The 10,153-nt window shown below is 36.7% G+C and overlaps 1 pseudogene; it reads right to left on the bottom strand.

The window, feature by feature from the left end:
- Positions 1–215: 215 nt before the first annotated feature.
- Positions 216–10,153, bottom strand: part of LOC102818528 — a 151,808-nt pseudogene continuing 141,870 nt past the window's right edge.

Raw genomic sequence — 10,153 nt, 5'->3', positions numbered from 1 at the left:
AGTTGCACCATCTGGCTAGTACGGGGCATTCTGGCTATACTTCTTCCAACACAGATTTGTTTGTATTTATGGCATTCCATGGTACTTCTAATATTCTTCTCTAATACCATAATTCTTCTCCAGTCTGTTATGATATCTCTAATTAAATGATGAATAAAATAAAAATTCTAAGCAATTGTATCAAACATGACAATCATGGTAGATCTAAGTGAATCTCAGGGATACTTTCCTTGAATTTCTAAAGGAACCTATAAAAACCAAACAGAAAACCCAAATAAAAAAATAACAATGGAAATGTAAAACTTTACATAATTTGTTTTGTTAAAAGCATATTTTATTGTTGTTAGTTGCTATCAAATTAGCTCACATTCGAAACAAATCAAAACCTGGCCTGTTCTGTGCCATCTTTTTTATTATCAACATGCTCCAGCCTATTGTGGCTACTGAGTATTTTGGTCACTGTCTTAGTTACCTAGTGGTGCTGTAACAGAAATGTCACAAATAGATGGCTTTAACAATCAGAAGTGTATTCCTTCAGAGCTGAAGAGACTCGAAATCCAGATTAAGTATGCCAGCTCTATGGGGATGCTTTCTCTCTTTGTAGGCTCTGGGGAAAGGTTTCTGTCTCCTTTCAGCACCTCTAAGCCCAGTATTTCTTGTCTATACTCCATGCATCTTGGCATCAACCTTGTCCTGGATCTAGGAACTTAACAGTGCGGGGACCTCACAGCCAAAGGACTCACTCCACTGCTCAATCAGGTAGTAATAGGTAGGGCCCTCTGAGCTCAGTTTAGAGTTCGAAAGAGATTGATTCAGGATACAACCTAATCCTAATAATTGCATCATTAACATAATCTCTTCTTTTTTTCTCTTAAGGTGCTGTCCAGTGGGTTTCAGCTGATAGCAACATTATACAGGGTTTCAAGGCTTTAAAAAAATCTTTGCAGGAGCAGAGTCTCATCTTTCTCCAGTGGAGTGCCTGGTGGGTTCCACCAGTCAACCTTGTGGCTTGTAGTCCACTGTTTATCCTATGAAGCTACCACACTCACCATTAGCATTATAGAAGTGAGGATTTATAGTACATAGGACAATTACATTAGATCAGACGTGATTATATGAGATAACATCATGAAGGGAATTCTGTTATTTTAGAACTCATCATGGAGGTGATAACTATATCTTAACCTCTGAACCACTGAGAATCCTGGTCAAGTTACTGTGACACAAAACCTTAACTATCACCAGCACCTTCTGATTTAGGGTGTTCACCTTCCAGTATTAGATTCATTGTTACTATTGTTGTTAAGTACCAGGGAGTTGATCATTACTCATAGCAATCCTGTCGGGGTTTTCAAGGTTTTAAAAAAATCTTTGCAGGAACAAAAAAACCTAATCTTTCTCCCATGATTAGATTAGAAATCTCTCATATTCTATTGTGATCCATAGGTTTTTCAGTGAGTCATTTTTGGAAGTAGATATTCAAATCTTTCTTCCTCATCTGTTTTAGTCTGAAAGCTCACTGCAACCTGTCCATCAGGAGTGACCCTTCTAGTATTTGAAATACTGATGGCATATCTTCCAGCATCAAGACAGCACATAAGTCATTAGGGTAGGACAAACTGACCACTGTGTGTTGCAAAGGTATATATGAAGCAAGTAAATATCAACCAAACATGATTACATATCAATTAATGTTAATCTAATGAAAGCAATGGTCAATTAATATTGTTGTTAGGTGCAGTTGAGAAGATTCTGACTCATAGCAATCTCATGCACGAAAGAATGAAACACTGCCCAATCCCAAGCCATCATCAAAATCGTTGTTAAGTTTGAGCACATTGCTGCTGCCTCTGTGCCAATCCATCTTGATGGGGATTGTCTTCTTTTTCACTGAATTTCCACTTCACTAGCATGGTATCCTTCTCCAGGAACTGGTCCCTTCTGACAATATGTCTGAAGTATGAAAGATGAAGTTAAACCATCCTGGCTTATAAGGAACATTCTGGTTGTATTTCTTCCCACATGGATTTGTTTGTTCTTCTAGCAATCTATAGTAATTTTAATATTCTTCTCTAACACTATATCTCAAATGTATTAATTCTTCTACATGCATATGAGGTTATTGAAAATACCAGGGCTTGGTTCAGGTGCACTTTAGTCCTCAAACTGACATCTTTACTCTTGAACACTTTAAAGAGATCTTATACAGCAAATTTGCCTAATATAGTATGTCTTTTGGTTCCATGAGTACTGCTTTTATGAGCATTAATGGTGGATCCAAACAAAATGAAGTCTTTAACAACTTCAATCTCTTCCCCATTTATCATGATATTATTTATTGCTCCAGAGGTGAAGATTTCTTTTTGTTTCTTTACGTTGAAGTGTAATCCATGTCGAAGTCTGTGGTCTTTGATTTTCATCAGTAAGTATTTTAAATCCTCTTAGTTTTCAGCAAGCAAAGTTGTATCACCTGCATATTACAGTTGTTAATGAATCTCCCTCCAATCCTGAAGTCACGGTGGTCCTCTTCATATATATAATACAGTATCTCAGATTATTTGTTAAGCATATAGATTAAATAAGTTATGATGAAAGAATACAACCCCGGCACACACTATCCCTGATTTTAAACCTTTCAGTGTCCTCTTTTTGATAAATTAATAGAAAATGTAATAAAAGGAATAAACCCTAGATTCAGAATGCTTGGGTTTAGTTTGAATTCTACTGATTTGTGAGGTAGGGGAAGTTTCTTAATTTTCCAGGGACTCAATTTATGTATCTGTAAAATGAAGGTGCTGGATTAAGTCATCCATTCCAATCTAAAGTCTTATCAAGACCAATATTATAGTAACTCCAACTAGTTAAGCAATTTATGTGTTAACCATGTAATCTTCAGAAAAATATAATAAATTAGTTTAAAAAGGCAAAATCAAGTAAATTATATGCAGTATGAATAAGTTCTAATAAGTTGGAAACCAATCACATATTAGCCAGCTAGAAACTCTGCCACCCATATGTTCATAAAAACACTGTGGTTGTTTTATTGTTCTCTCTGGCAGTGCCAATCATAGTTAGCACTAATTAATGAAATTCCACGGCATAGTCTTCCAGGAGGTTCATGCAACGGGTGAAGTAAACTACAGTGGCAAAGTTTCCATCATTTATATTGCCGTGACAATATTGGCTCAAGTTTCAGAAACAGTCATTCCAGCTCCCAGTTCCTGTGAGAACAAATGTAGATTGATTTATGTTCCCAGCCTCTCTAGCATATTGTCAACACTGAGAAGACTGCCAGAGCTCATCATACAAAGTGCTGACATTTTCTGGGAATCCACTTGCCTTTATACATATTGTCTCTACTAGCCTACATTTGCACACATTGGTTTATTTATTTATTTTTATTTGATGCCCTAAAACAATGCATTATGGGTATTAATAATTATTGTCATAGTATTAACCCAGTTGGTGCCAATATAAAATCTTTTGGGGTCAAGTTATGCTAAGGAGAAAGCAATCAGCTTCCTTTAACCCATGTTGGCATTGCCATTGACAAGGATTAAACTTTGTGGACTTTTCTTAAATTTAGTCCTCCTTTTAGGTACCCCCACCCTCTCCTTTGTTTTCTGGTTTTATTACCCACTTACTTTCCTGAACTAGTAAATCTCTCAATTTAGGTCCATCTGTCCTACCCTGACCCAGATTGTTACTATTGCAAAGTCTTGATGTTTGGGGATTTGAAGGTTACTTGCTAATGTCTCCAGTTTTAGACATATACAATTTAAAAAACATCTTTCTTTGGAGATGGAAAAAGAGCTCAACATTGTCTCTGACTGCTACAGCAAACTTACACACATGGATACAACATAGAAGCATCTCTTCATAGATTGGCCCAAATCAGTTGAATTGTTGAAGCGTTCCCTCAAAATCGTCCCCTGACAAAAAAAGAAAAAAAAAGAAAAAAGAAAAAAGGATTCATTGTGGGAAAACAAAGGTTATCATATTATATGTTGCAGATTTGTAGCTTTTTATTTGTTTTCTTTTCATTCTTGAAAACAAAAAAAGAAAAAAGAAAAAAGGATTCATTGTGGGAAAACAAAGGTTATCATATTATATGTTGCAGATTTGTAGCATTTTATTTGTTTTCTTTTCATTCTTGAAAACAGTACACATTGCAGTTCTTTTTCAAATGAACGATGGAGATAAATTGTGGGCTTGACATGTTCACTTTTTAGTCCCGTGTTTCGGAATAGGAAAATATCTTCAGGTCCTCTCTACCCCGTTTGTTGTTGTTGTTGTTGTTGTTGTTTTGTTTTGTTTTTTGTTTTTTGACAAATTCAGTTATGATTTAGTTATTGCTGTTGTTGTCAGGTGCCTTCGAGTTGATTCTGACTCGTAGTGACCCTATCTAGGGTTTCTGAGGAGCAGCTGGTGGATTGGAATCTTCCACCTTTCAGTTAGCAATTCAGAGCTTATCCTACAGTTCCACAGTAGGAGTCCATTTTAAGTATGTTGTTGTTAAGTGCCGTTGGTTGAGTCGGTTCCCACCCATAGCGACCCTGTATAGCGTTTCCAAGGAGCAACTGGTGAGTTTGAACCGCCGACCTTGCAGTTCAAACGGCTTTGCAGTCTGGCGCATTAACCCACAGTGCCACACCAGGACTCCAATTTATGTATAGTAAAATGTAAAAGTGACTTATAGTACAATGTAACATCCCAATGCCACTGAGTCCAGTTCCACTCATGGCAACTCTGTATAGGGTTTCTGGGGTTGCAAATCTTTAAGGGAGCAGAAAATCTCGTCTTTCTCCTTCAGAGAGGCTGGTAAGTTTGAACTGCTGACTTTGTAGGTATTAACAGTGAGGTAGAAGATTGGTTATTAGTTTATTATTATTTAAAGCTCCTGAAAGATTGTTTATATGAGTGTAAGTAAAAATGTGTTGCTACAAATCTGTAGAAATGTTTATTAAACAAAAATAACAAAACATGAGGCAATTGTTTCTTGACGTATCCTCCATCTAGGTCTATATATATCTGAAGGCATTATTTCCATCTCTCTGGCTCTTTCTAAAGAGTCCAGGTGTGGCGCTGTGGGCTAATGCGTCAGACTGCAAAGTCGTTTGAACTGCAAGGTCAGTGGTTCAAGCTCACCAGCTGCTCCTTGGAAACCCTGTAGAGGGTCAGTATGGGTCGAAATCGACTCGACGGCACTTAACAACAACTAGCTCTTCCTGAAGAATTTTGCGCTCTTTGATTTACATCCTGTCAAAAGGGCAGCTTAGACATTCTTGAGCGACTTAAATCTTGTTCCTATTGTATGTTTTTTTTTCTGTTTTGGAAACACAAGTCTGAAGGGGCAGGATAAGGGTAAAGTTATTGGGGTAAAGTTTCCCAATGAAATTCTCATAGGGACAGCTCTTGTCACCCTTCAAGAATGAGCAAGTATGTTGTTATGATGGAAAAAATTCCTCAGCACAACTTTTCTGGCCTGTTTCTCATCAGTAAGTACAGTGCTTGATTTTCTTGAAACTTCTTCATAAATCCCATAATCTTCCTGTATCCTTTGAGACGATCAATCAAGATTAGTCCTTGGGAAACCTCCCAAATGGTCATCATAACCTTCTGAGATGACCTATCCTTGAACTGAAGTGGACCAGCAGATCCTCTTAGAAGCCACTGTTTACATTGGACCCTTTTTGTGAAGGCTCCCTAAGGACAATAAGACAAGTGTAGGAATGATCTATCAGTCTGCAGCCATCCACTGATCTCAGAGATGTTTTCAACATGTTTTATTTGCAATAAATCTGTATATGTATAAATTAAAACTCTGGTAGCAATATTGTTTTGATTTACCCTTGTATGTATGAAAGTATGAAATCATTTTCCGTTTGTATGTAAATGTATGTTTTCTCATCACGGCATGCCATGGTTTATTTTATTGTTCAGTCTCTGCAGAGGTACCAAAGGTCACCAAATTTTCTTGTGGATCTTCACTTTCATTGCAGTCACCAACATTAAACTTTTAAGTCCAGTTAGAAGCAGAGGAAAGAGTAAAGTAAAAGAACAGTATTGCTTATAGTGGACCTTTGTAGAGATGATTCAAGTATCTCTCTGGGGTTTTCGGGTTACAGAGGGCGTAACTGGGGTTTGCTTACTGCAGAGTTCTGACTTCCTTCCATACTCAATACAGAGCTCCTGGTTCACAACATGAATTCTCTGGCCAACTCAAACTCTAGTTTCCCCTACATATCATCATTAAAGTTGACAATATTGAAGCTGAACTTTTATGTCATACTTTCATAATTTATAAACCCACCCCCCTACTTTAGCTCATTATTTATATATAGCAGCCCTATAAAAGAAGTGCTCTAAGCTTATTATTCCTTTTTTTACTGTTATAAAACAGACTTAACGAGATTAAGGGACTTTCCCAAGGAATATATCATTTTAAGTATTTTGAATCCTTGTAATTTGGTTCGACAGTTAGAATCTAAGGAGTTTCTATTTTTACTAATGACTCGGAAGCACATATAAGTTATACCCATGTACTCAGAGCATAAAAGAAGGCATGCAAGATGGTCCACATGGTCTTTTTATGGCTTAAAGTATGAATAAAGTATTCATAAAATGAGATTTGGTAAAACAGTCCAATCCAGGATGGATTCTCCTCTACTGTTCTTCATATAATTAGCTTTGAATGATTTCAGTCTGTGGTTTCTGAAACAACTTTTTCATGTAGATATTATATTAGCTTAGGAGAATGTATGAGTTTATTAAATTGGATGTTATTAGGATTTAATCCATGCTGGTAGGGACCTGGATTCAGATAGTATAGACTAAAATATTTACTAACCCATTGAATGGTTCTAAGTAAGTATCATTATTATTTGTTATTATTTTATAGCAAGAACAACTTTTCTAATTTTATAATGCCATGAAGACTATAGAGATGTTTACCAATTCAAATAAGATACATGATTTTATTTCAGTGTTCTGGGTATGATCAGTAGCTACTATCCTTCTCATTTGTCACAGAGTTCCTGGAATAAAAAGAGGCCTGTATTGATAGTAAAAACTGAAGGAATATATATTTTGACTTTAGATGATCAATATTGACAATTTCTTTAAAACATATTTAGTAGAAGAAAGAATAAAATTTTCTACTTAGATCCTTTCTGCAGTCTTTATTTCACAGAGATGTTGTAGTTTATTTTTTTTTTTCTCTCAAACACTGGGTTTTAAAAACTGTAGATGGCAATCCAACCCCAAAAATGATAGGGTTTACTCAATTTAGTTGTGGAGTTTGATTTTTGTAGCAGCACAAAATTATGTTTCTTTAGGAGAGCAGCATATCAGGAAAAAGAATCATAAAAACAAAACAAATCTCAGAGAAATAGAAAAACAAGATTTTTTTTTTTTTGCAGCATTCTCGTTATAAGTTCTACTACATGTAGTTTACCAAATACAATTTTGGGCTCATGAGTTAATCAAGAAATAGTATGAAAGCATTTCAAGTGTGGGATAGTAGAAAGTCTCAGTTAACATGGTAATAAAATACTATACATCATATGAAAGATTTAATTACAATGGAATGATTAATGAGGAAAGTCACATTTTAGCCAATTTGCAACTAACATGTATTAGAAATCCAGTTCCCAAGGAAACCCATATCTAAAAACAGTAATAAGAAAAAGTATGGAATTTGATAAGCTCCAGTTGAAAAATGATTTTCAAAAGATAAAGTAGTCCCATCAGCTAAGGAAAACATTTCTATTTCTAAAAGAATCACTTTGAGATGAACTTACAGTTTTTGTGGGACTCATGAACTCTCCATAATCACAATAACATATGTACTTTCTACACAGACTCATAAAAATACTTGTTTGATTGAAAAATGTTCATGAGTCTAATTTTAGAATCTATTTGGAATAGCATATTTAGACATGTTTTTCATTTGAAGTGACTTTCACTATCATTTAGATGATCAAAGTCTCATGGGGAAACACAGCCTGGTCCTATCCATGTGATTGCTAAGTGCCGCCAAGTCGGTACAGACTTATAGCGACACTGTAGAAGTATTCTGAGGAGTGGCTGGGGACTTTATGCCACCAACCTTGCAGTTAAACCAGCCTTCAGTTCAGAACATTATCCTGCAGTACCACAATTCCAAATGTTGTGTCCTATTATCAAGTTTGCAGCAGATATATGTATGTGTGTTTGGGCTGAATCAATAAGAATTAGATCACCTATAAAGCCTTTCAGTATATGAATGCAAGTACAAAATATTCAGTTTTAGATGGTAAATATTGATAATTTTGCAATCTCACCAAGGTGTGAACTTAAGTCAAGGTGTCCAGAGGGTCCTTGAAATTCAGGTATTCTTCAAATTTTAGGCCACCAGGAATAAACATATTAGCAGCGGGTGTTGGGGATGGATTGTGGCAAGCATTTATCCTAGGCACTGGTATGTTGAAGGAACAGAAAAGTATCTATACTCTCTCTCCCCTTGATTAATTAAAATACTCACAAAGTTGAAGCATAATAAAAAACAAGAGAAACAAATTCAAGACTATCATGGCAGAATTGGGGTTTGTTGTTGTTAAGTGCTGTCGAGTCAGTTCTGACTCATAGCAACCCTTTGTAGGGTTTCCAAGAGGCAGTTGGTGTGTTTGAATTTCCAGCCTTGTGACAATAAGTGCTTTATCCTACAGTGCCACACCAGTACTCCAAGAATTGGGGTAGTGGTGGTTTAGTAAGGAGCGCAGTCAGTACAGTGTATTAAATTGGTAGGCAGTTCAAGTTTACCAGCTGCACTGAAGAAGAAAGATGAGGCAGGCTGTCTGCTCCCATGAAGATTTGCAGCTTGGGGACCTGTTGGAGCATTTCTACTCTGTCCTGGAGATCACTGTGAATCAGAATCAACTTGAAGGCAGTGGTTCAAGCTCACCAGTCATTCCTTGGAAACCCTATACAGGGTCGCTATGGGTTGGAACTGACTTGACGGCACTTAACAACAACAACAGCTGTGTACCAACTGGTGGTACAGTGGTTAAAGTGCTCAGCTGCTAACCAAAAGGTAAAGGGTTTGAACCTACCAACTGTTCTGTGGAGACCGATGTAGGCGTCTGCTTCTGTAAAGATTTACAGTCTTGGAAACTATATTGAGGCAGTTTTACTCTGTCTCATAGTGTCCCCATGAGTCGAAGTAGACTCAAAGGCAATGAGTTGGATTTGGTTTTGGATGTTGTTGCTGTTATTGTTTTTGTTAAGTGCTATCAAGTCAGTTACAACTCACAACAACCTTGCATAGGGTTTCCAAGAAGCATCTGATGGGTTTGGACCACTGACCTTGTGATAGTATAGTGCTTATCCTACAGTGCCATACCAGGACTCCTGGTTTGGAAGAACATTATCCAATTTAATATCCTTAACATTTCTGTTTGTTTTCCACATTTGCCTTTCATAAATGTCTTTCTTCATAATTTTATTTCTTTTATTTTTCTTTTTGAAAACCTCTTTGTTGTTAAGTGCTGTGGGTCAGTTCTGACTCATTGTTATCCTGTATAGGGTTTTCAAGAAGCAGCTGGTGGGTTTGAATTGTTGACCTTGTAGTTAGCCGTCCAGGGATTGATTATCCTACACTACCATGCCAGGACTCTAAAAGTCACTGGGGATTATGAAATAGCAATTACATTGTTTTAAATCTCAGATCGTCGTTTTGCTGATGAGTCCTTAGTATCTATCTGCCGACTATTCCTTATGTACTTTGTAACAGTTGTTTTTCAGGTCACTTTTGATGGAATTATTTACAGGTCTAGTCCCACATTTACTTTGATTTTTGAGATATCCCTGTGGACAGTTTCATCGTTGGCTTTCATGAAGACTTAAATTTTCCCTTACTATGGGCATGTTTTTATATTATTATTATTTTTTTTTAAGGTTACACAATAATTTATTGAGAACCTCCCCTCCTAGCACCTCCCAGTCTCTAGGTCACTTTTTCTGCTTGTAGATCTTGTGTGCTAGCCCCAGGTAGATGGCCGGGGGCAGGGGAGCAGCGTGGTGCTCAATGAGACTTATAAGGGTGCTGAAACTGTATTCCTTGTACTGCTTGAACACAGCAGGCAGCTCCATCTCCTCATACATTGCCTTCACT

The sequence above is a fragment of the Chrysochloris asiatica genome, unplaced genomic scaffold (assembly GCF_000296735.1).
Source record: "Chrysochloris asiatica unplaced genomic scaffold, ChrAsi1.0 scaffold00115, whole genome shotgun sequence".
NCBI classification, from domain to species: Eukaryota; Metazoa; Chordata; class Mammalia; order Afrosoricida; family Chrysochloridae; genus Chrysochloris; species Chrysochloris asiatica.
The sequence above is the reverse complement of the archived record's forward strand: the minus strand, read 5'-3'. Positions and strand labels throughout refer to the sequence as shown.